Source organism: Lactuca saligna, chromosome 6 (assembly GCF_052625555.1).
Source record: "Lactuca saligna cultivar CGN05327 chromosome 6, ASM5262555v1, whole genome shotgun sequence".
Lineage (NCBI taxonomy): Eukaryota > Viridiplantae > Streptophyta > Magnoliopsida > Asterales > Asteraceae > Lactuca > Lactuca saligna.
Genome location: NC_136422.1, coordinates 646916 through 674627, shown reverse-complemented (window position 1 = coordinate 674627; position 27712 = coordinate 646916). Strand labels below are relative to the sequence as shown.

The window sequence follows — 27712 nt, the reverse complement described above, 5'->3', positions numbered from 1 at the left end:
GTTTCCCGACGGAGTAACTAGCACGGGTTGGTGGAATACAATTGGAAACAAGGTTTATATTCCAAAGTCGGCACAAGAAGGGACCATTAGATCACCTACCCACCGCCTTATACATCGTCTCATTTCTTCCACCATTAATCAAAGAAAGGATGATGACAAGGTTTCTAACTTTGATGTCTTCTATCTATGGAGCATTATTACACCCGGTATCTTCTGCAACATTCCATGGTGTTTGGCTTCGTATCTCGCGGAGGGTGCGGTCAAGGATCGCAAAACTTCCCGTATTAATGGTGGTATGTTTGTCACCCGGTTAGCCACCTCATTTGGGTTGATGAACCGTGGTGCATGGAATTTTATGACGATGATTCCTACACCTCCATGCAATCCAATTCTTTTCCGGCGAGCAAGAATAATTGAAGACTATGGTGGTGGTCATTATGCTATCCCGCATGATGACCCTGTTGTTGGTCCCGAAGCACCGGGAAGGAGGGTTAGATCAAGACGGGAACGGGATGCGGAGGACGAGCCGCCGGTGATTCCGGTTGAAAATGAAGATGTACCAATGGATTGGTACAATGTGGAGATGCGGCGGCTACAAGATCAAATGGCATGTGGGATCAACTTCAGTAATCAATCCCACATCCGATTATTCGACCACTTCAACATCCCACATATTGATGGTGGCAATTACCCATTTATTCCGTCATGGGATGAGGTGATTAGTGCGAGAAGAAGTGGTGCAGGCGGAAGTGGAGCAGCCGCGGATGATGATAAGGAGGAAGATTGATTTATTTGTGTTTTAATCAAACAATTTTCATTTTCTGTTTTTTTTTATTATTTGGTGTGTATGAATTGTTAAGACTTTATTTTGTTTAATGATTGTTTGTGTTAGTCATTTTTCAGGATTGGATTAGGAATGCTTGCTTAGTAAGGGTTTAAAGTCATAGCGAACGGGTGTTATAACGAGTGAAAGAGAGTTAAGGAAGCGAAGCGTTAAAGTCAAAGTGTTGAGTCCAATCCCTAGGGATATGAGCAATTGAGTCTAAAAGTGAGTTTGCACTATTCGAAGAGTTCTTAGAGGCTGACACAGTTGTAAAATGCCATTTTTTCGTCCAGTGGCTACTCGTCGAGAGCACTTAACTGACTCGACGAGTCGCCTTGTATTTTCACACATTCTGAGATGGCCGTACTGGTACTCGACGAGTCCTCTATATGACTTGATGAGTCAATCATTTTTATACCAAAGGACTGCTGATTTGATGTTGCTAAGTGTACCACTTGATCACTTATTCTTCCATATCAATTCTTGAAGACTTTGCACTGTTTTACCTGCATATTTGGAGCTGCCACATGAGATTTTGATGCCCAAGTCATGGATGCGTTGTTTTCATGGTTAAATTCAATTGAAGTAGGAGCTTGAAAGAAGAATGTCAACCTATCGACTGCTACCCCAGGGGAGTTTGTTCCAATTCTCTCTATATTTGCATTTTTATTTTGCATAATATGCAATGAGGGCATTGCATAAAATAAGTGTGAGGTAGGGGGTTAGTCACATATTAGAAAATTTAGAATCTTAATTTAGGCTAATTTTAAAAAAAATTATTGCATACCAAAAATATGACTTAGGGATTTAATTTAGGAAATTTTGGTAAACAAAATTAGGATTCCATGTTAGAATTGTATTTGATGATTGCATGAAAACCCAAATGTTTAGTTGAGCCTATACACGTTCTAGTGCATTTGTGGCTTCCATATTCCAGTGAAATCATGAGACAAAAACACGACCTTGCTCAGCCTAAGGGATGCAATACGTTTAGCAGCCTAAACCTGAAATGTATCCAGGAAAATTTTTATCGTTAGCCAATAAAGGTTGAGATTGAGCGCCCCTGCTTAAGCATGTAGGGATTTGAGTGAAAAAAATGAGGAATACATGTAAAAAAAGAGAGAATTACTAGAAAAGTTGTAAGAATTTTGGAGCAAATAAAGTGAAGATCTAAAGATCAAAATTCCAAGAAATCCAAAAAGTTGAAGATACCAAAAATCAATCAATACAAGGTGGTGAATTCAAAGAGATCAGAGAACAAATTATCAAGGAAGTGAAGGATTCAAAGAGCTCCATAGTGGTATCGAAAAGTTGTAATTCTAGATTATGTATGCTTGGGTTGCTCAATTAAAAATACCTTGAGGGTAAGAGGTTTTCTGAGGATGGATTCGGAGGGTTGCATAAAATGAGCATAGTTCGGGGTGAATGGGCGAATGTTTATGAGGATTGTGAGTATTTGGAGTATGGGGGGTTCTTAGGAAAAATTTTAGACACAAATGCATGCGTTGCGGTCTTGGCATAATGGCTGGGTTAGATTGGAGTTGTCATACATAATTCTAATGTATTAAAATTCAGTTTTGCTTGGCGGCAAGCAAAAGTCAAGTGTGGGGTATTTTGATATCTGCATATTTAGTTTGTATTAAGTATAGATTTTTATTCATTTATTAGCTAAATTATCGCATTTCATGGACAAAAGGTACTTAAAAGTGTTTAAATTGTATTTTCAGTCCAAAAACGAAGCTCGAAAGCAAAAGGAAGCAGGAGAAGCGGTTAGGAGCTCGGGAATTGGATAAAGAAGAAAAACACCAAAAAGAGCACCTACTCGGCGAGTAGAATCGACTACTCGGTGAGTCCAAGTGAGGATAATGACTCGGGAACCCAAATGCTTATCGCATATGGATATTGTGAGGCAGACTCGACGAGTCGCCACCTGACTCGACGAGTCGATACGCAAATATATAGATAACTTCTCAGATCGAGGAAAAAAAACTTCTGGGATAATTCTGGAGTAATTAGCTGCGATTCAGAGGCTAGAGAAACCCTAGAAGACAAAGATAGAAGCTACAATTCAATCCCGAAGGAGATTTGAGGCAAATTCCATCATTATACTTAATCTTTTGTTTTCCATTATGGTTAGACAATTAGAATTCGTTTTTGTGTTGTTATTTACTTCAATCATGAGCTCAAACTCTTAAACATCTGTTTGGGGATACAAAATTGAGACTATGGTTTGATTATTAGTAGGATTAATTCAATGTTGGTGATTTATTTGTTATTTTAGCTTGCTAAAGAACCTTGTGTGTGAATGATAATTAATTTTCTGTTAATAGGAAGATAATTAAATAGCATGAACATCGTTTGACTATCAACCTCATATATCTTGTGACTACTTTGCTATATGTCTAGGATTAATGAACATGAAACTAGGATTAATAAGAAAATTAAGTAAATTTATGTGCAAGCTTGTGTGATGACCATCAACAAGAAGTTAATAAAAACAAAATTGATTAACTATTGTAAGTCTAAAGTAATCCGAATAATTAATCTAGTGAACTAAATTGTATTAGACAACTGATCACTGTTTAAGTTAGTTTATTTGCTAAGGATTAGTGTAGTGAACACGAACCTAATCACTTGAATCGGTAACCAACAAAAGAATTAATCCATTGCACTATTACCTTGAAATCAACCATATGATCAATTGAGTTGAACTAAATAGAAGTTCCTTTGCATTATTGAATCTAGTTAATTCTCTGTTTTTCTAGTTTCTTTTAGATCAAGTAATAGTTAGCAAGTTTCTAGTCTTGTAAAACTAGAGAAAACCATCTACTTATTAATTAATTTAGATAGAATTAGTTTTTAATTTTAATTTGTCGTTCCCTGTGTTCGATACCCTACTTGCTTAAACTATTCCATAATTGATAGGTACACTGCCTTTGTGTGTTTATTTTACAACTAAAAGTAGGATTAAAACTAAGTGAGTTTACGCATATCACTCGCCGAGTCTGTTCTTGATATATGAAGATTGCCTTGGACTCGCCGAGTCCCTCAATGAATGAGTCCAATCTCCGACTCACTGAGTCCACCTAAAACTCACTGGTTTCACTCGGCATAATACATAGAAGGGGAACACTTGAGGACTCGCGACTCGACTCACCGAGTCTGAAGAACGACTCGCCGAGTCGGTTGCATGCAACTTCTATACAGTTGATTCTGCTCAAAACTAATGTATACAACTTATAGATCTGGGTTCTTAAGGCTTGGTTACCACGTAAAGTTTCCAACTTTACGTGTACATATGCATGAAAAGGGATTTAAAGGCTCAAAAGACACTTAAAAGAGTAGATCTAGGGCTTTCATGCAAAATGGCTCCATAAAGGTATAATGCCACACCCCAAAACCGGAACGGCGGAAACGTTCTGGGGCGGATGACGTCATGTCAAGTATCACAACACATGCATTATAGTAATCAAAGTACAACAAAACATTGCATTAATAGTAATAGTTTTACAAGGTTACATTACAACAATTCAAAGTAATACAAGTAATAGAATAAGTACAGCGTGGTACTAAGCTATCTTCATCAACAGCTCCGGGGATGTACCTATCTAATGCTAACCTGAGAATACAAGTTATTTGAAAAGCGAGTATCAGCATTTTTACAATGCTGGTGAGTTCATAAGTATTTAGTTTCATTTAGTCAAATAACTTTATAAAGTAGTAGTTTAAGTGTTTTCAGTGTATTAGTGTTCTTTCCAGAAAATCCTATATTTTCTTTAATAAAAGCAGCCTTCTACCAAGACTAGTCTGTGGTAAAAATAAGTTTCCCTTAATTGCTATTATTATCAAAATACTGAATTTGATTATTAAAGAAAGCAAGAGACATCATGGAATAACATATGCCTCAGCAGTGAGGACTGCTGACTAAGGCAAAAGAATCATAGACTCCAGGAGAGAATCGAGCTAACGACACGTCTGGTTCAGTCTAACAAATGGAGACACAGACCCCAGAGGGTACCAAATGAAAGGTACAGCTGGTAAGGTCTAAGACAGTGAACGCAGACCGAAGACAGTGTCAAATGATAGACACATCTAGCAAGGTCAAAACAGTGAAGACAGACCACAGACGATACCAAATGAAAGGTACATCTCGCAAGGTCAGAACAGAGACTACAGACCGCAGACAGTATCACATGAAAGACACATCTGGCAAGGTCAAACAGTGTGACTCTGAAAAAGGTGTCATCAGCATACAGTGTAAATTGCTGACGAAATACCGTTACCTTAAAACCATGAATTATAAGGCAACCTAGGATACTCGTAACCATACTGACTAGAGTTCTAGACGCCCTACAAGCATCTATATAATGTGACATTTGTCACCCCTTGGCTTGGTAGGCCGTGGACTGTAGCTAGCAGTCAGGGTGCGGGGTTGTCAATCCCGTATAGGCCTATACACACAATGTTCGCTCTCCCTACAGGAGACTCTGGTTACCAACTAGACGTCGGAGAAGGCCGCGTCCCGAAGATGCATCCCAAATAGAGGATAGTGTGTTTCTAGAAGGGAGTGGATTTCTGATGCAAGTGACGTATTAGAGATAGAGACTTCCAAACAGTGGGTAGTGTGTTTCTAAAGTAAGTGTAGAATAGAGGTAGAGACTCTCAACTGACTTGACTAGAGAATTCCCTGTATGTCCATACTCATACACATAGTATATAAGTAATGAAACAAACGACTTTCGGACGGCCATCTGATCCCACCAGACCACATCTCAACGAAGAAAAGGAAATAGGGCGGATGAGCCTTCCTAAGTCTTTCAATCGTTACTTATATGTACCTATATAAGCACAGACGTACATTTAACTATGACTGAGTGTGTAATAATTGAAGACATATCATCGTGGTGTGAATTCATACAGTGTGGAATAACATAATCGTAAAGTATAAGTGTATCAAGTATAAGTGATTCTTGTGAAGTAGGAGTGTCTAACGAGTGAAGTAGGAGCGGTCGCAAGTGAAGTAGAAATGTCGAACAAGTATAAGCGTATCACGAAGTAGAGGCGACAATAAGTGAAGCGAGAGCGTATCAAGTATAAGTGAAGTAGAGTCGATATCAAGTATAATTGAAGTAGAGTCGATATTACTAAGTAAGAGCGTGAATAAGTATAAGCGTCATCAAGTATAAGCGACTATAGGTATAAGTGAAAGTGTTACCAAGTCAGAGTATAAAATAAGTATAAGCGAAACATCAGTGTTTAACAAGTAAATGTATACGTAAAAAAAGGGAAATCTTAAATGAAAAGCCTTTATGTACAGAGAAAATCACAATTTGTATTCTTTTGTAAAATATGTTTAAAAACCTTAGAGGATCTTTCATAAACCAATTTAGAATGAATTTGGATAAATCGGTATAAGTAAAAATCATTATAGTGTCCCACTCCGTAAAACAGTGTAAAGTGGTAAAATCTTGTGCATGCGGGTTATCAATCACATGTGATTGACGTGATAACTGGCATGTTTAACTTGTATTCCCCCTATAAAACATTTAAAAGCATTTAAAAGGTTCATTCAAGGGTATGAACTCACCTGGTGTATGTAGGTCCAACTAGAGTGTTGTTTGGGCGTTCGGTGCCACGTAATGACTCGAACACACTCAATGACCTATTTAACATATGATAACATATGCTCACATACAATTAGTATATTTAATACTAATTAAACAAATATACGCGCTCACAGGAGCGGAAAACACTTTGGCTAAGTGTTTGGGTGTCCCGGGTAGCATTTAAGGGTGTGAATGGCTAAGGAACGGAGTTTGCTATCCAAGAATACCCCTTAATATATAGTTTACGGCCCAGGGACTTCTCACCATGAGTTTACGGCCATAAACTCATGGTGATGGGTTATAGGGTGTTTTAAGGCTTCTAGCTTGTTCATGGGATTTTTCTAAGTACTTTTCATAAAAGGCATGAGTGGATTTGAGGCTTCTAAGGGGTTGATCTATGAGTTTACGGCCAAGAAACCACTCCTAAAGGAGTTTACAGCCGTAAACTCTAATCCTTAGAGTTTTGGGAAGTTTAAAGCCCCTAATGCCTTCCTAGTGATTTCTAATGAAGTATGATGTTATTTTGGAGAATTAAAACCATCATTTGAGTGGGTTTTGGGGAGTTTACGGCCTAGATAAATGCTTGGGACGTAAACTCCAAATCATGCCTCATTTCATTGTGTTTAAGTTCTTAAATCCTTTCTAGCATTTTATAGAAATACTCTAAGGCCATTTGGGGGACAAAAACCAACATTTTGGCTTGGTTTGGGGAGTTTACGGCCTAAGCATGTGCTTGGGTAGTAAACTCATTTTTTCCCTTCATTTTGATGTGTTTAATTGATCCAAACCCCAAATACTAAGTCCCTAAATTATGTATAAAGCCTAAGGGTGGTTTGGGAGTGTTTTTGGGACATTTAAACAAGGTTTAGAGGTGTTTACGGCCTAAGCATGTGCTTGGGCTGTAAACTCTCTTTTATGCCACAAAATGATTGTTTTAAATGTGCAAACACTCCTAGGCTAATTCTTCTATTTATTTCCAAGCCATTTGGGACAAGTTTGGGTCGTTTTGACCTTGTTTTGGGTGTTTAAGGCCTAAGGAGGTTCTTAGGCCGTAAACTCCTTTTTCATAGCTTCTAAGTCCAATTTTTGGGCTATAAACACAAATCAATATGTTTAGAATAAGCTAGGGTAAGCGGACTTACAATATGGAAGCGTTTGGTTGCGGTTTCGGGGCGAAAACGGGTCTAGAGAGAGAGTATAGAGAGAGTGTGTAAAAAGTCTCCAATGGACTTCACTCACCCTTACATAGGGTTTTGAGTCGGGACACAGTGAAATTCTACCCGATACTGTCGTTAAACGGGCCTTTTGGTCGCACCCGATTTAGCGATCATGATAATAAACTAATATTTTCTAAGTAAATGGAAATATGTGTTATGTATTTTTATTTCCTTTTATCACGACTTAACGACATATAAGCATACACAATTGAAATGTTTATTAAACTTGACGACTTCTCATTAATGGAACTTTTGAAGAGTGGAATATTCCGTTAACGGTAACGGAGAAATGTAACGGGATAACTTGGGTCGTCACATATAAGATCTAAGTTTTTGGAACTGAAACATGGCTAGATCTGAAGGCTATTCAACCCAATGTGATCTCTCTACTATAAACAATCTAAGAAGTGGATGAAATGGCCTAAATGTGATTAATAATGGAGAATCAATCATAGAAACAGAAGGAATCCGATTATTATCTCAATAAACTCTGTAGTGGGTGCAAGATCTTGGATCTCCTTCTACTCCTTTGGATCTAGCTTCCTTCTTCTCTTCAAAACTTCAAGATTCACACAAGAAATGCTCAAAATGCTCAAGGAATGGTTAGGGTTTGCTAAATGATGCTCTAAGGGTGAAGGAGGCGAGGTTGGGGCTCATAACATGGTTTAAATGGGGTGCAAAACCCGTGGATCTAGGGTTTCTTATAGACTGGCGGACTCGCCGAGTCCAGGATATGGACTCGCTGAGTCCAGGATATGGACTCGCCGAGTCGCCAACTTAAACGTGCTCAAAATCTCGTCTCTACTTAGCGAGTCGGGCCTACAACTCGCTGAGTCCCAATTAAAAAATGCAAAAATACTTAGATTAAAATACATACCAGGAACCAGGTGCTACACCAAGGAATGGTTTGCATGATAGAGTATACTTGTTGTCTGTGTGATGCATGTAGGTGCCTGGTAGGAAGGTGAGTGTGGGCGAAGTCCCGTATCTCACCAATAGTAGAGTATGGACAGTGTTCCATGTATCACTAGTAGCAGAGCATGGGCGAGGCCCAAGATAGGTATGGAGTGAGTGTGGGCGTGGGCCCGTATCTCACTTACCGTAGGAGCTTGGATGGGGTTGCATGACTCACTAGTGACAGGACAGGGGCGAGGCCCAAGACAGACGAGGCCTAAGGACAAGAATGCAGTACGGTATGTTCAGTTATTTGTTATATGTTATTTTGTACTATATGTGGTTAGCAGGCGGGGCCCAGAGACAAGCGGGGCCTAAAAGAAACAGATTTGTATCCGAGCCGGGCTCGAAGCCAGGCGGGGTCGTTGTAGCAAGCGGGGCTCGAGGTAAGGGCGAGGCCCGAAATAGCGGGCATGGCCCAATATATGTTGTATGTGTTTGTGCAGGGTATGTGGTAGGTTGGGGAACTCATTAAGCTTTATGCTTACAGTTTTCAGTTTTGGTTTCAGGTACTTCCGGTAGCGGAGGGAAGAGCTCAGGGTGATCGCATGGCACACACCATTGATTAGTCAGCATGGGATGTTTTACTCTGATAATGAAATATGTTTTGGAATTAATACTCTTAATTTATGTTATGACTTATGATATGTTTTTATGAATATGACTTTGATAATGATTTAAAGAAAAAATTTTGGTACGGAGTTTTGGGACGTTACAAGCCCCTAGTATCCAAAATCCTTTCACAATTAGTCCATAAGTTACCATTTGAAACCCACCATCGAAAACCCTTTACAAATTAGGTATGAATGATCAAACTTCAGCCATGTTAACATTTTTAGTCCCTCCTTCTCACATTTTTTTCAACTTAAGTTCCAATAATTACCACGAAGCCCTCGACTTCAAAAATTCTTTATAACTAATCCGAAAATTATATTTTTAACCCCCCTTAAACTTTCAATTATTTATTTTAGGGCTACTATTCGTTCATTAGTTTATTTATATATTTAATAAATAAACAGGGTGTTACACATAGTTTAGAATTAGTGGAACATGTGAAACGGGTGGAGTGGATCGAGTAGGTTGAACAAGTGGACATGTGGGTTGGCTCCAAAAGGCTCCAAGGCAGTTGGGTACGGAAGTAGTGGATTGGCTGAACTGACTAAAGCGAGAGGACCGCTAGCGAGTTCTCCCAACGTTTGATCAAATTATATCTCGTTATCCCGAAATTAGAAACATTCTAAAATTGGATGTTACACATAGCCATTGTTGACTCTTGCCATATGCTTGTTTCATTTGTCATGGATTAGTTCAAGTGCTTTAGGAGATGGCTGGTGAGGTTGGGTTGCTTCGGTAGTTATGATATTGATGTTTTCCTTCATAATAGGTTGATACCATATTGGACATGTTTTGGTTATTACTTTATTTTCATTTGGTTTTCATATATCTTAAATTTTTTTAACGTGTGATGTTTTGAAGTAAATGTAACGTTGGTGGCTATTTTTGAAATACTGAATAATTAAGTCTTCAATTACATTTTCTATTAAGAGTATACTTACAAATAAAAGAAAATTTGTAAGTAAAAATCACGACGTTACAACTTGGTATCAAATCAATGATGTGAGTGGACTAAATACCAAAATCATTGTACAGACTCATAGTGTAGACTAGCTCAATAAGGGGTGGGGGAGGATGTGTGATGGAAAGCTTTTAGGTTAGATGTTGTAAAAAAAAGTGTGTGTGTATGTGTGTGTGTGAGAGAGAGAGAGTACATAGATAGATATATAGACATATTTATTAAAAAGGTGTCTCTAATAGGTGTATGAAGGAAGTGGTGGCGCCAGTCTGGTTGATAAAGGATGTTGTTATATGATGGAAGGATATGGTAAGGATCACGTGAGGAAGTGGTGCTAAGGGGAAAATATAGTATTTTAACAAATAAAATATAAAATTATTTAGAGTTATATGACTAAGAAACTATTTAAAGGCATATGATTTTAGGAAAAATGACGCAACGGTCCTACTATGTTTTACGACTTTACCCATTTAGTTCCTAAAGTTATTTTCTTGCCCTCTAAAGGAACAAAGTTGTTTTTGTCAGGTTTAAAAGGTCATTTTCGAAATTTTGAAGGGGTAAATCGGTTACCCTTTTCTCATGTCACTAGATAAAATGCCAGATAAGAGCCTTTCTTATTAAATGAGGGCACCCTCTCTCTCTCTCTTTAAGGCATCGTCTTCTCCAAACCCACTCTACCCCCTCTTTTTCTCTCTTTTTGGAAACGTCCCTCACAATGCATAAGAAACCCAGGTACATCTCTTCTTCCCTCAACTCTCAATATATCATCCAATCTTCTCGTGGTTGATTCCACCACTGCTCCATGGTCGGAGCTTACGCTGTTCCCTCCAACGTTATTACTTACTCACCACCTTCCACCACTGCCAAATAACCTTTTGAATGTAAAAATCTCTAGATTTCAAATCCTAATGTTGTATAAGCTCATCGAAGGATCTAGGAGGACCTAAATCTTATTAAAGCTACAAACACCAACCTCGATCTCAGTATATTTGCTCAATAACCAGTCAATTGCTACGTGAGCCAATCGATTATCGCCCTAGTACCATCTCGATTTATTGGGTTTCAAAATTCAAAATGTATTTTGTTGGTTCAAAAAAACAAAATCTTAAGATTGTAGTGTTTGTATTTTCTAGATTTCAACATCGATTGTGATTTGTTTCGCATATGTGTGTTTGTTGGTGGAAGATGAAGTCATTGTTAAAGATGAGGTCGGAGGATATGATGTTGCAAGTGAGTTCTTTTAGTTTATGCTTCTGGTGTGTAGATATATATTTGATTGATAAAAGGAGATTTCTAAATTATGTTTTGATTTCATGGATTTTTCTCTGCTTTGTTCTTGATTTCCTAAGACTTTATTTTACTTTTTCTATTATTATTTTTGCTTTCTTTCTCCTTGTAGTGCATCTTCGAGATTGTGTTTCATTCTAATGTTCCATATATGTTTTAATTTAAAGATGATCTTCTTGTCTTGATTTATTTATGGATAACATGAATATATATATATATATATATATATATATATATATATATATATATATATATATATATATATATATATATATATATATATATATATATATATATATATATATATATATATATATATATATAAAGAGGCCCAAGTTTTTTTATTATTATTTTTTACTAAAAAAATATTAATCATATGACATATCAAATTTAAATGCTTATGTGATTTATGTAACCTGGTATATTAGGTCGTAGTGACTAAAAAAGTAAATCGACATCAACTTTATTTCTTTAAAGGGAAATAACTTTAGGGATTGAAAATATAAAATCGAAATACATAGTAGGTTCGTTTGTGTCATTTCCGATATGATTTTATAAAACTAAAAATGATTTTATCAAGCATTATGAAAATTGTCCAATTCAGATGTTACCTCTTAATATAACTATTTAGAGGGCTATCAAATAATCGTTGGTTTTGGGACATGTTTGATAAAACTAGTTGAAAGTTTGAGATTTTATTTGTATAAAAATGTTCAGCAAACTAGTCGGAAGATTTTAAAAATATAAAATTACATAAAAACTAAAAGTTAAAAGTTAATAAAAACCAAAAGCTAAGAGTTATGTGAAGTAGTTTTTTTGATTATGAACTATTTGTTTACAATAAAAGTGTTAAACTTATGCTCGACGAACCATTTTATTTAATTCGAGTCGTTTTTTCTTAAGATTAAAATAAATACAAGCTTTCAAAAAATCGTTGTCAAATACACCTATAAACGATGCTCTAAGTGCAGGGTGCATCCGAAAAAGGTGTGTCCAGTAACAATAATGATGAAAGTAAAATGGAAATATGTGTTAGAATGTTATCGAGTAAACTTTAGTAAATACGAATTCCAAATCATGATTACTTCTCTCAATTCATTTTGTTAGTGCTAAACCTTCTTATCCTCCCACAAATATTTAATTCATATAATTTAGTGTTAGACATAGTTTTTTGCAATATTCCATTTACCATAATTGTTATCATTTCAGTCAACATGAATTCAACATAAATATTATTATAGACATATTGTATTTTGTAGTCTAAAATTAAGCCGTAATGTCACATTTGTTAGTTTATATTTTTCTTATGACCATAGTCTTCGTTCTTAATTAATAAAAATTGAAAATTAGGTTTACAAACGATGTGGAAGTCATATCGGATCTTATGTGACATGATTGGATTTTAAATATAGGGTTTGTATCGAGTCGGTCATTTGGTTGATATTGGACAATATTATAAATATAATGATATAATTAAGAAAAAAAAAAAAAAACTTGATGTCAAAATCGAAATTTTATGTTAATATAACGACTTTATTGCAATTCAAAAAAAAATGGTTCGGGAATAACAGGAAGAACTGGTAATTTTGGTCGATATTTTGCAATCAAATTAAAAATATAATGACATAATTAAAAAAAAAAAGTAAAATCAATATTAAAATCCAATATAGTCTTGCAATTTACCAAAGCAAAATAAAAGAAAAACTTTTTTAGTTACAGGATATGTTGGGCCATTAAGTTGGACTTTAAATCCGTTAAAATATTTCGTTTTAGTTAAAACGGGCCACCTACATAATCTTGAGCTTTGATTTTTCCATTGACTAATTTTGTTACTAAGATTCATGTCATTCGACCAATAATACATTGCTACGTTTTTATTTACTTAATGTAAGTTGGATATTATTCGTGTGATGTTTCATCACCATAGAATGAATAGTTGAAATACCTACTTATTTAATCTAACTCCACTAAAAATTTCTTACATCTATATCATTTGGGGAAAAAATCTACAAGGTTCATACTCTTTACTTTTATTCTTCTTCTATGATTTATAATCAAATTACAAGGGTTTCTCTATTAGTTTTGATAATTATATATATGAATAATTTTCTTTCATTAAATTAGATTCAGTGTACATACACAATGATGAAGAAGAACAAGACATGGCTCATGATCTTCGTAGCCCTACTGCTAGTCTTGGGAACCATTGAAGAGAACGTTGATTTGGGACGAAAGGGAGGGTTTGGAACAATAAAAAATCCAGACACGGGAAAGGAGGAAGAAGGAAAAGTTGATGCAGGAGTGGATAGTCATCACACATATACTTCGGCAAATCGTCCAGGAGGTGCCCATTAGCTACTTAACTGTTGAAGCAAACCATTGTCATCTGACATGAGGTATGTATGGGTGATGTTATGAATAAATAAAACCAATTGAGTACATGAATCTAGGATTCACTATCTATGGGTCCTCTTTCTTTTTTTTGACATGGTATGTATGATAAATCAAGAAACAACCATGTATATGTAATATGTAATGTATGGGTTTGTTATTGTATATTTGCATGTTGTGTTTATCCTCCTTTTATATCGATTTGAAGCAAAAACTAAAATATATATATTCGACTCTATTTCTTTAAATATTTTTTTTCTCACTTCCATTATGTTCCAAAATTATATTATTATATAATTATATAAAACATAATAGTTATTTATATAATAATTTATAAAAAGCTGATTGAGCTTGAACAGGAAAAGTGGGCTGCGATTTGGGCCACAGTTAGGTGCCCCAAATCCATAATATCAAAAACTTCCCTCTTCATCGGTTCAAACCCTAATCGCCATACTCATGAAACTACTATATAAACTGAAGCTGTAAGGGTTTATTCAACACACAGGCAGAGATCCACAATATTCCAACGCCTCGAGGTTGTTCATCTGCATGTTAACTGGTATCTCTGATACTGTCTCTTGTTGTTGAATTTCTGTGATTTCGCTAGAACAGATATCTGAAAATTTTCTCGCCTCTTTGTGAGAAATCCTGTACAAATCTAACTAATTTATGTGATTTTTCTATGGACTTATGTCCTCAAGAGGCGTAAATTTATTGCGGAAACGTTGAGTCGCTTTGCCTCTGTTAACACCGGGCGCAGCTAATAAAACCCCGCTAAATTCATCAACTTTTATACGTTCTGTGTGGTTTTCTTTCTGTATGTACTAATTGATGTTGCTTTTCGACATTTGTAAATCGAATTTGGTGATCCGATGATGGCATGATATCTTTGAGACCTGATTTTAACATCTTGATGAAAAGCTATAAGCATTTTCGCTGAGGATCCTTTCAAAATAAGTTCTTTATACTTTCAGCTGATATACGACGAATTTTTTCACCGATTTTTTTTCGTAAAAATTATAAAGTGTTCAGAGATGATGAATTTTGCACTGGGCTCTGAGAGCAATTGAATTAATTGCTTGACTTGATGCATAATGCAGCCTAGAAAGCTAGTCTGATCGTTTATCTTTAATCATAATTGCTTTACATGATTGAAACAAGTTTTTTGTTGATTATTGTTTGCGATGATGATTGAACTTGCATCCCAGCTCACTCTGAGACCTTAATATGTTTAAGGTTGTGGATTAAAATTAGTTCATGTATAACTGAGCTTTATTTTATATTTTTAACCCTTTATTTTGTTGTTTAAGGTAACTGCAATGATGATGACATTATCTAATCCCAGCTCTATGAGACTTTAATTTGTTTAAGGTCAGGGAATTACAACGTTTAGTGTTTAATCTGAGCTTTGGGCTATTTTTTAATCTCTTTTGATGATTTTTAATACATATTTGAGGTGATTTTGAAATTTTTTTGTTACTTTTGTTTAGCTTTCGGTAATTTTGAAAAACAAGTGATATAAAACACAATTTTGGTGGGTTTTCTGTTTGATGTTCCTGATGATGCATGAATTTGACCATGCTAATTCTGATTTTGATGATACATTGTTATGTCATTTCTGAAGGAACAAAAAAACATTTACGGAACTTAATGATACAAAATGTCAGATTGAATGTTTATATCTAACACACAGCTAAAAACAATGTAATCCATCTAAGACAGTCTCTCTGAGAAAACCAAACAATGTTTATATTAGAAAGAATTATATAGGTTATAACCTTTGTGTTACCTGGTGGTTAAAATTTTAATATAACAAAGATACAAAAAATAAAAAATAACAGTTAATCAGATAAATTTAAGAATAATTGTTTATATAACACATTGAAACAGTATATTTTTTATTATTTTATGGTTATTTAAAAATAATTTATAAATTATCTATTAACTAGGGAAGGTTCCTGCGTTGTATGGATTAAATGAGTGTTAGACATATGAAGTCAATTGAAGTAACAAATTAGAAAAGGTAAAACAACTGAAAAAAAGCTGGAAAAGTACCTCAAATGAAGCTAATGCAATAGTTTCTTTATGATTGGAAACTCAATAAGATCGCTATAATTGTCGATATCAAGTAGCAAAGTACTATCTTCATCATAATACATTTCAAGGTAATAATGTGTATTCAATGTTTTAATCTGAAGTTGATTCCTTGAACACATTTCAAGGTAACAATGTGGATTCAATGTTTTAATCTGAAGTCGATTTCGTGAACACATTTCAAGGTAATAATGTGTATTCAATGTTTTAATCTGATGTTGATTTCGTGAACCCATCTGCTGTAATTGTTTTTCCAAATCTAGTGAAGTTTTGCTATAATTGTCGATATCAAGTAGCAAAATACTATCTTCATCATAATACAAGAACTAACATAAGCAGCTCCATGAAAACAAACAAAAAAAACATAAGAAAGAAACCTCATATAAATGACAAAAATCTTTATTGTCTAATAAAGCAGTTGGTGGGAACGCAAGGTGGAGATGCTCGCAAGGTGGAGATGCCAACAGAAAAATGGATGAACAATCATTTGATGCTTGCGGTGAGTAATCGGATGCTCTCATTAATTTATGCAAACGAAACAAAAAGAGATAAAAAGAGGCAGAACTTTCAATTAAAGTTACAACAATAAACAAACAAAAGTAGATTGGTAAATATGATAGAGTTTTATCTCAATGACCACAACATGAAGGAACTCTAAAATATGTGGAATTGAATTACAAAGCTGGAAATAGTCGCTAAGGAAAAAAGTTACAGAAAGGGGGCATTTTTGGAATTACACCTACAAATGCTGAAAATAGAAGTGTATTATGTAAATTTTATGTATTTGTGTTATATTAACAAAAAAGGCAACTTACTTTCATTCATTTGTTTATTATAGCAAAATACTTTTAATTCCTTCTATTATAGAATTTTAATTCCAACTAGGCAATTCTTTAAAAATAACAGTTTTGCCCATGTTTGTTAGTCAAATAACGAGCTTCATTGTGATAAAGCATAAGATGTAGACAACAATGATGCTTACCGAATTCTTAATTAAGTGAATCTAATCAATTTATATCAGCTTGCAGAAAATCAAGATCTTACAGAATCTGGAATAAATAGACCAAATATACCAACAATGCATCTTTAGAATAAACCAAATATACGAATACACAAAGGTAAAGTAGTATTTTCTCATATTTTCATAGAGTGCATTATAATTTAACAAAATCCAAAAATCGTACCTTGTATTATTTACATATTGAAAGGCTATGATCATTATTTACCTGTAATTGAAACATATAAATACACATATTCAAAGACAAATACATGCAAGTACATAAATACATATAAATACATACACATATACATAGAAATTACTATAAAAATCTACCAGTGCAAAAACACTAACCTTGTAATCAACCGACCTTGTACTTAACTGCAATAAAATTGACTAGATGTAGGGTAAAAAAAAACATCAAGAAGATGAAAATCAGATATCACAAGTACTGGTGGTTGTCTAAATGTGGATATGGAGAAGGGTAATGTCATACCTGTAGGAGTCACCTGATATATCAGTGTAGATGGTGTTGAGAAGATGATCAACAATGTGTCGTTGAGGAAAGCTGATACGGGGGATTCACTTCATCACATCGACAACTGCCCTCAACTTCTTTTGTTCGTTTGACCATACAACAACACAAGGGAATTGAGAACCCCTGTGCTTCTTTTATGACAATGTAATTGAAGAATTCTGGCAGATACCTGATTATTTGAATTTGTTCTTTTAAATGTCATTATCTATTAGGAATTAAAGTCCAGTTAGGATAATTTTTGGTTAGCCGGGCCTAGCTGTTTTTGTAGTATTTATATCTTTTTGTTCTACATGTTTTTCAATCTTTAAGAGAGCAATAGTAAAATTTTCTTCTTCTTCTTTTCTTCTCGGTATTGTTACATGTTTCTTAATGGTATCAGAGCATGCCCTACCCTGCCTTACTCAATAAACTCTACTCTGTCTTGTGTTGTTTCTGAGTCACCATGACCGGAATCAGATTCGGAGATATCCCTGTTTCCCTAGTCAGCGAAGTAACCTCAGAATCATCCTCAGAGAATCCACCTCCAATCCCATCAAATCCAAATGCTGACTATATCATTCTTCCCACCGGTTACAAGCTAAATGGGCAAAATTACAACTTATGGTCACACGTTGTTTCGATTTTCATTGGAGGAAAAGGAAAAGAAGATTACGATCTTCTTCAACCAGAAGAGAAAAGTCTAGGGTTCAAGAAGTGGAAGGCAGAAAATAATATGGTAATGTCTTGGCTCCTAAATACTATGACACCTGATATTGGCGAACAGTTCATGTTCTACAAAACATCCTCTGAAATCTGGGAAGCATCACGAGACACCTTTTCAAACCAAGAAAATACATCTGCCATATTCGAAATCAAAGGTATCCTACATGATCTCCGACAAGGTGAACTTACTGTGACAAACTACTTTACAACCTTAAATCGCTACTGGCAACAATTAGATGTTCTCGATAGTCTTACTTGGAGTTGTTCTGAGGATGGAAAACAATACAAACGCATATTAGAGACAAAAAGAATTTACAAATTTCTCCTTGGGCTAAATCATGAACTTGACGAGGTACGAGGAAGAATACTGAGCACTAAACCTATTGCCACTCTTCGTGAAGTTTTCTCTGAGGTTCGAAGAGAAGAAAACTGAAGAAGAGTGATGCTCGGCACAGGTGGAAATCCAACAACATATGGATCGGCTCTTGCAACCAGGGTTACATGCAACTCGAAATCTTCACCAGCTTCTGGACCTCCTCATAAGAAGACTGATCGGCCCTGGTGTGATCATTGCAAACGTACCGGTCACACGAAGGAAACTTGTTGGAAAATCCATGGTAAACCTGTTGATTGGAAGCCTAGCTCACGTGGAAATATGGCAACAAGTGACACTTTAGAACTGTTTACCAAGGAACAACTGGAAGCCCTTCGAAAAGTGCTACAAAGTACAACCCTTGAAGATAAAGGAAAAACCATGGTTGCACAACAAGGTGGGTTCTCTTCCGCATTCACAACTAGTGCATCTGGGACAAAACCATGGGTAGTAGACTGTGGTGCCACCGATCACATGACCACTGAATTCCAACCAGTGTCAAACGGAAGGACTATTAGAGTTGCAACAGGAGAAGACGTGAAAGTCACAGGTATTGGTACAGTTGTCATCTCAAAAAATATAACACTACGATCAATGTTATATGTTCCCAGTCTTGACTACAATCTACTTTCTCCCATCAAACTTATGAAATACCTGAATTGCATTACTGTTAACCCTATCTATTTGTGTTTTTCAGGCCTTGAGTTCGAGGAAGATGATTGGCAGTGCTAAAGTCCGTGATGAACTCTACCACTGTGAAGCCGAGAATTCAAGAAATTGTCAAGCTTCATCTTCTTTTAATGTTTCAAGTCAAAATAATGTGATGATACGGCATTATAGATTAGGTCACCCAAATTTTCATTATCTCAAGAAATTATTTCCGCATTTATTTAATAAAGATCCTAGTTCTTTTAAATGTGAAGTGTGTCAATTGTCTAAACATGTCAGACATTCTTACTCTCCTCTTCCATATAAACCCTCTCATCCATTTTTACTTAATTCATAGCGATGTTTAGGGTCCTTCAAGAGTTAAAAACGTGTCTGGTTCAAGATGGTTTGTCACGTTCATCGCCGATCATACACGTATCACTTGGGTTTTTCTAATGAAAGACAAATATGAGGTCGGTATAATTTTTCAGTAGTTCCATCGAATGATTCAAAATTAGTTTGCCACAAAAATTCAAGTCCTAAAATCTGATAATGTGAAGGAATACTTTCACTCTAAATTAGGAAATTACTTGACTCAACAAAGAATTGTCCATATCACCTCATGTGTTGATAACCCGCAGCAAAACGGTGTTGCTGAGATAAAGAATAGACACCTTCTCGAGGTAACTCGATCATTACTTTTTTCAAGTTCTGTACCTAATTATCTATGGGGAGAAGCAGTATTAACTGTTGCATACTTAATCAATTGAATGCCTTCTCGGGTGATTGGTTTCAAAACCCCACACCAAATTCTTCGATCCAATTTCCCTCATATTCGAACCGTGTCTGAAATACCACTTAAAATATTTGGGTGTACCTCCTTTGTTCATAATCATCAGCCTAATCGTAGCAAACTCGACCCTAGATCTGTAAAATGTGTTTTCTTAGGGTATTCTCCAAATCAGTGAGGGTATAAATGTTATTCTCCATCCACCCGAAAACTGTATCATTCCATGGATGTTACCTTTTTTGAAGACGAACCCTATTATTCCAAAACCAATATTCAGGGGGAGAGATCAATAGAATATCAGTTTTTGGTTTATCCAAATCAAAACCCCTATGAGTTAAATCAACATCTAAACTCTGGAATACCTGTTCCTGTCGAGTCTCCAAGACCGATTAATAATTCTACTGTCGAGTCTCCAGACCAATTAATAATTCTACTGAACCACAAGCTGCAACCAAAGATGCTCAAGAAAACCTTATCGTGTATACAAGGCGCCCAAGAGAACCAAGAGAACATGTGGTAGAGAAAGTCACGAATGCAGCAAATGGTACACAAGGTAACTCACAGTCTAAAAACTCTTGTTCAGATATTGATTCTAATAATTCTGATTTGGAAATACCAATAGCTTTACAAAAGGGAAAAAGGAGTTGTACAACACACCTAATAAGTAATTTTGTTTCATACGATAAACTATCAACCAAGTACAAGTCTTTTGCCCTTTCACTCTTTGAAGTACAGGTTCCCAGAACAATTCAGGAGGCAACATCAAAAAGAGAATGGGTTGATGCAGTTAACGAAGAAATCAATGCTCTTCAAGAAAACGAAACCTGGGAATACACAAGTCTCCCACCAAGAAAAAGAAATGTTGGGTGTAAATGGGTGTTCACTGTCAAATGCAATTCTGATGGAAGCATAAACAAATACAAGGCCAGGCTGGTCGCCAAAGGTTTCACACAGTCTTATGATATCGATTATGCAGAGACATTTGCACCTGTAGCAAAATTGAATTCCATCCGAGTGTTACTTTCATTTGCTGCTAATCTTGATTGGCCGTTACATCAACTTGATGTAAAAAACGCGTTCTTAAATGGAGAACTAGAAGAAGTGTACATGGACGTTCCACCGGGCCTCGAATCTCAAGAAAATAAAGGGATGGTGTGTAAACTTAGAAATTCCTTGTATGGGTTGAAACAGTCACCCCGAGCTTGGTTTGAACGACTGAGACGAGTGGTTAAAAATTATGGTTTTACTTAGGAACAAACAGACCATACAATGTTTACTAAACACTCAAATGATGGACAGGTGGCTATCATGATTGTCTATGTCGATGACATCGTCATAACCGGTGACTACAAAAAGCAGATTGATGAACTGAAACAAGTTTTAGTTGAAGAATTCAAAATCAAAGATCTTGGCCAACTAAAATATTTTCTTGGTATGGAAATCGCACGGTCTACGAAGGGCATCTCGGTTACACAAAGGAAGTATACTCTAGATCTCTTAAAGGAAACTGGGATGTTAGGATGCAAACCAGCAACCATAACAATGGAGCCAGGGAAGAAATTTCGAACACAAGATGGGGATGAGATGGTTGACAAAGGAAGGTATCGAAGATTAGGTCGAAAACTAATTTATCTTGCTCATACGAGACCTGATATTGGGTTTGAAGTAGGTATGGTGAGTAGGTTCATGAATGCTCCAAAAGTACAACATTTGGAAGCTGTTTTCCAAATACTTCGTTATCTAAAAAGAAGTCTAGGAGTTGGATTGTTTTTCAAAAAGAATGTTGATCGAGAAGTCAAAGTCTTTACTGATGCAGATTGGGGAGGATCCGGTGTAGATGGTCGATCTACAACCGGTTATTGTACTTTTGTGTGGGGTAATCTTGTCACTTGGCAAAGTAAGAAGCAATCGATCGTAGCTAGAAGTAGTGTGGAGGCTGAATTCCGAGCTATGTGTCATGGAATTTGTGAAGGAATTTGGCTGGGAGGGATGCTTAAAGAACTTAAGATGTCAAAGAACATAAAAATGACTCTTTTTGTGACAATAATGCAACGATTGAAATTGCTAAAAACCCAGTTCATCATGATCGCACAAAACACGTGTAGATTGACCGTCATTTTATCAAGGAAAAGCTTGATGTTAGTATTCTGAAATTGTCTCATATCCCTTCAAACTATCAAATTGTTGATGTTCTGACCAAGGCACTTCCTAAGAACAAATTTGACAGCATGAAAGGCAAGCTGGATATGATTGATATTCATACCCAGCTTGAGGGGGAGTGAAGAATTCTGGCAGATACCTGATTATTTGAATTTGTTCTTATCGGGTTGTTGTTTTTAAATGTCATTATCTATTAGGAATTAGAGTCCAGTTAGGATAATTTTTGGTTAGCCGGCCCTAGCTGTTTTTGTAGTATTTATATCTTTTTGTTCTACGTGTTTTTCAATCTTTAAGAGAGCAATAGTAAAATTTTCTTCTTCTTCTTTTCTTCTTGGTACTGTTACCTATGTCTTAAGTAATTGAAAACAGATAAGGCAATAAGAAGGTGGTAATAACCCCCGCATAACAAACGCAACAGGTTTTGCAGACCTCTTGCTTTGGCCTTTTTGTTGAATCATGTCGCTTACCTGATGTTATGGAAAATCAACAAATTACATCGATAAACAAATCAAAAAGAAAAATCAGAAGAAACCTAACAAAGAACAAAAGTGGAAAAGAATAATAATCATATCATTTGCACAGAGAGAACGATGTGGTGGATCTATAATCAGAGAGAACAATGGATAAAAGGTAGAAAGAGACTGATGTATTTGAGGCGGTGGAATAAACAACCCCGGTGAGTTAAACCATGCCGATTGCAAGAGAAGAAGCCGGTGGAGAAACGAAAGAATTGTGAGGCGGTGGAGACGATCCATCGATTGTGGGATGTTTACTCTCTAAAGTCGATGAGTTTAGAAAGAGATGGAGGGTTTTCAAAAGGCGGTGGGAAGCATCAAGAGGAATGTCTATTAGCGGTGGTCCGAAGAGATAACACGTATTGACACCAATTTGATTCTTATTAGCTTAGACTTTGGTCAAATTCTTCATGGGAAATTTTTCACTTTAAAAAAATCAAAAAATTCAACCAATGGATATTTGATTTGGTCCAATAAAATAAAAGTATTGTTGACATAGGAACTCAAAATTAATATTATTATAAATAATAAAAACTTTATTTTTGTGATAGTTAATAAATAAATAATGATGGCATGCCATCACATATAAAACAATATATTTTGTAAAAAAAATATCTTTTATGAATAATAAGAACTTTACTTTTTGATAAAACAATATCTTTTGTAAAACAATATTTTTGTCCAAATGTAAGAAAAAATATTTTTCTTTCCCATAAACTAAGGGGGTGTTTGGATAAATAGTTTTAAACTTATTGTTTATTTTCTTATTGCGGTGAGAATAAACATTTTTTTAAAAATGTGTTTGGATTAGCTTATTGCGGTGGGAATAAGTAATAAACATTGTAAGTATTTGACAAACAAAACAATTTATATGAGTAAAATGACCAATAAAAAATAATAAATAAGCATTCCCCCTTTGCTTATTAAAATTAACTTATTTGGTTTATTCCTACCACAATAAGCTGATTTTTAAAGACTCCTATCCAAACACTTAAATTTGCTTATTGCGGTGGGATTAAGCAATAAGCAATAAACGGCTTATTTTTTCTCTATCCAAACACCCCCTAAGAACATAAATTATGATATTATGTATGAGTGAACTACGACAAATTAAGGGGATACACTTTTTTTAATTAATTAATTTCCTAAAGTCAACAGTGAAATTCCTTAATTGAGATTTAAATATAATTTAACTTTTTCAAGCAGTTAATGAAACCATGGAGTTATAAACGTCATGGAAAAAAAAGAAGCTTACAGTACAATTATAAAGGCAATTTGTGCCAACATAATAGCATAATTTTTTTTTTCTAACTAAAATCCTTAATCAATTGAAGGACAAATAGTTTGGTTGCCAAAGTGATGTTTGAGATGCAGAATTTTCACTCGTCCTTACTTTACAAGGTAGTATTACATTTATTATCACTTGTCACAAAAATTGAGACATTTTCACTCATACACATAAATCACATACATACACAACCACACATACAATGCATGTGCTGTTGTCTTTAGTTTATTTAAAAATTCGATCAACTAAGAAATATCAAAGTGGGGTAACAACATGTGAAGTTAAACAATTGCCCATCAACCGAGAAATCTCAATAACGATACATATTACGCTTGCAACTTAATATACAATATTGGCAACTTAATTTACAATATCACAGTGACTTGCGATACCATATTACCATTTATCATCTATTTTGCGATACCATATTACCATTTATCATCTATTTTCATCAAGCAATGAATTTTTTTTTTTTTTTTTTTTTTAAATCTTGCTCCAAAATTAAAGACCGACTATATAGATTGATGCACTCCACAAAATCAAAATGCAAAGTCTTGGGCCCCTAAACTGTCAGTTAGTCAAGTTTTATCACCCAAAAGAAATCAATTACTCAGCCTACGATAACAAATATATTTTACATAGTATTAAGCAATTCGAAATTTTAGTAAAGTCGATGTGATAGTTAAAAAAAAAATCAACAGTATTTTAAAATGCATCATGCATATTGATTAATACACAATATCACGTTTCCTTTCAAATTGTATATAACCACTTAGTAGCAAACTTGCCTTTTTTTCTTATTAGCCATGCATTTCCCTTTCATGCTTCTTACTTTTCAGAGTTGTATTTTCATTCCACTGTCATGTTATCAGACGTAAAAAAGAAGTCACATGATCAAATAGATAAGAGTGAATCACTTTATCATTTTTTTGTCTGATCTTACCAAATTTCTTGTACTCCAAGTCTTTAAAAAAAACATACTTATCAGAAGCTTGTAATACTTCTAGCCATATTGTGAATCAAATTAGAAGGACTTTCTAGCCTACCTGGATATAACTCATAGATTCATGGCCTTTAGTGCTACGATTAATACTAATAACAGTGAATGGAATTTGAAAATTTAACATAAACTATAAATTAATCACATTTTAACATCTGAATGCATGAGAAGGAGAAGTGGGAAGAAGGAAGAGGCACACATAATGACAACCACAATAATACATTTAAAAGTGATACTTGAAACTCAAAACTAAAACCCTAGAATTAAAATCGACATACCATTTGGGTTTTGTGTTGATGTCGATGTTCTCTGACTTTTGGTTTATGGATATGTTGTTGTAATAGTTTGAAGCTGCGAATATGAAATTGTATTTGAAAGAGAACTAATTAATATAAATTATATAATAACTATATTTTTTTCAATTTCAAAGCCATCAAAATTTAAAGTTCCAAACATTAAAACCTGCTAAAAAAAAAGAACACTACATAACCAAGAACAAAAACCACTCTTACCGCCTGATTTACATGGTTTTCTGATTATACAGACGTACTCTTTCCATCAGAAGACTCCCTTTGATCTTCATACCCTTCATATATCATAATCCCTTTGATCTTCATACCCTTTATATATCAGACTCCCTTTGATCTTCATACCCTTCATACATCTTATTTTTAAATATGAAATTGAAATAAACTTCAGCAGTAGGAATCTGAAACATATATTTGGAAAAGAAAAAACCCACGACTGAACATTAGAAGACATAATAAGAAAGCAGAGAGGGGCATTAAGGAGGGGCAATAAGGTTTGAGGGTGAGGTTGAGTAGTAACCTCAACTATGTAACGGGGACCAATAATTCGAGTGGATTTGGTGAGTTGCACGTGATGGGAAGGAGAATGGATGAAAATTAGAAGCGTAAAATAAGAGCTTCAGTTGAGATACAAACGTAGATCCAATTTAATTTGGAGAAGATTTCCTGATTTCTTGCTGTAGCAATTGATATGCATTCCAAAAATATCACAGAGAATATGGTAACCGAATACGGTATGTAATACAAGCATGGGCAATTTGAGAAATTCAGTTAGACGATAGGAACGGGGAAAATCTATTGTGAGGAGCTAATAGAATGTCACATGACAAAATTTGTTTTATTTATTAGATTAGGGGGTATGTTAAAAAAAGGAAATGCATGAAAAGAAAGAAAGGAAACATAGGAAAATATTGAAATTGGATTGATAGACTAAATAGAAAAGGTTCTAAACGTCATGTTGCTTGGATTAGCGAGCCAAAGCAAGGGCGAGCTCTGGTTAGCCATAATGTTTTTCTAAAACGCTGCGATTTTTAGAAATGCTATTTTATCATTTAATGAAAAAAAGTTTAACAAAAATTCAAATTTTTAAGACCCTAAGTTGTTTTTTGATGAAGAATTGACTTGTTAAAGTAATTAATTTTTTGGTTTGTTCACTGTGTAACAATTTTTTTACACATTAGGTAAGAAATTTTTTGGAATCGTTCATATATGACAATTATGATTGGCGACAACAGTCACCTTCAACTATTTTAATTCAGTTTTTATATCTGATTGGTTATTAGTCAGTTACCTTTATCTCTTTGAATTTGATTCTTTAGAAAAGTTATTATATATAATTAATTATGAACTCTCGTCATACACTTGCATGTCATATATTATGGCTTCCATCTTTCAAAATGAGAATCAATTTTTTCAAACATATTATAATTAAGAAGTGTTACCGCATAGGATGTGAAAAGGCAAACATACACCGCATACGGTGTGAAAAACCAAACATATCAAATGCAAATGGTATAAACACATGTTGATTTTTCATGGATGATTTCTTATGTTTGGTGACTTTATATGTAGCTTTTAAAGCAGATTGTCCCGCCGTGAAACCCTCAGCCCTTAAGCCCACGAGAGGGGATACCTTTGTAAGGTCTACACATGTGTGTTTCCCTCCAATCCATCCAAAAACCAAAACGTCAACCAGTCTAAAGTTAATCTTCCTTATGGTCAGTCAATAAATTCACATGTGCCTCTTTCATGGTGCAAATTTCGCTTAAATATATCAAACAAAACATCTCTAATCATATCATGTCTGTATTTGAACCCTGGAAGTTCTTTACAGTTAAATGTATGCTCTCAAAAAAAGTCCAAACATGCCTTGCGACACATCGGACATATATTGTCAACTGGGAATATTGGTATCATGAGTCAATATTTAAGGATAGTACGATACTCCACTGGAGACCAAACTCATCTATAAGGATAGGTAGAAGAAAATCTTGAGCATGTACTGCACGTAAGCATTGGAAAATCGCTTTATGTCGAGCTGTCATGTTGAGATGCAGTTACATATCTTAGACAATTTTATGAAAACGGGCACTCGCCAGTGTATTCTAGAATTTAAATTCTAAAATCATAATTTAATCGCATTTTCTCATCACAATCTACTAAAAGTTATATTTTCTTTTTCATTTATAATATATATGTTGTAAACCAATATAAAAAGCGTTATATTTTAAATTTGTAAATTTAAAGAAGTTATATAATATTTGTAATTTAAGACTTTTATCTAAGGGTGAGCATGGTGTGGTTCGGTGCGGTTTTTGGTTAAAACCGAACCAAAAACCGCAACTTCGGTTTTTTGAAATTTAGAAACCGCACCGTTCGGTTTTTGCGGTTCGGTTTTTTTGCGGTTTTTTGTTAGTTTTTTTGTTTTCATTTTGCTTTTTTACTAAA

The 27712-nt window shown here is 34.9% G+C and overlaps 2 long non-coding RNA genes and 5 other non-coding genes across 14 annotated transcripts; all 7 read left to right on the top strand.

Moving 5' to 3' along the window:
* Positions 1-13336: 13336 nt before the first annotated feature.
* Positions 13337-14016, top strand: LOC145001441 (uncharacterized). The gene is made up of 2 exons (XR_013661590.1): positions 13337-13473; positions 13585-14016. It is a non-coding gene; the product is annotated as an uncharacterized LOC145001441 (long non-coding RNA).
* Positions 14017-14296: 280 nt separating this feature from the next.
* Positions 14297-22480, top strand: LOC145000103 (uncharacterized). Of its 8 annotated transcripts, none has more exons than XR_013661124.1 (6): positions 14297-15222; positions 16050-16130; positions 16364-16444; positions 16967-17063; positions 17343-19105; positions 19253-22480. It is a non-coding gene; the product is annotated as an uncharacterized LOC145000103 (long non-coding RNA). The 8 variants fall into 8 exon arrangements; XR_013661125.1 differs by having other exon boundaries at positions 14298-15222; positions 16074-16130; XR_013661126.1 differs by lacking the exon at positions 16050-16130 and having other exon boundaries at positions 14298-15222.
* On the top strand, positions 14720-14795 carry LOC145003698 (small nucleolar RNA R66). The gene has a single exon (XR_013662145.1). It is a non-coding gene; the product is annotated as a small nucleolar RNA R66 (small nucleolar RNA).
* Positions 14882-14972, top strand: LOC145003511 (small nucleolar RNA snoR118). The gene has a single exon (XR_013661980.1). It is a non-coding gene; the product is annotated as a small nucleolar RNA snoR118 (small nucleolar RNA).
* Positions 15026-15128, top strand: LOC145003501 (small nucleolar RNA snoR69Y). The gene has a single exon (XR_013661971.1). It is a non-coding gene; the product is annotated as a small nucleolar RNA snoR69Y (small nucleolar RNA).
* On the top strand, positions 15167-15264 carry LOC145003705 (small nucleolar RNA snoR69Y). Its single transcript, XR_013662152.1, has one exon. It is a non-coding gene; the product is annotated as a small nucleolar RNA snoR69Y (small nucleolar RNA).
* LOC145003504 (small nucleolar RNA snoR53Y) lies at positions 15404-15480 on the top strand. The gene has a single exon (XR_013661974.1). It is a non-coding gene; the product is annotated as a small nucleolar RNA snoR53Y (small nucleolar RNA).
* Positions 22481-27712: the final 5232 nt, after the last annotated feature.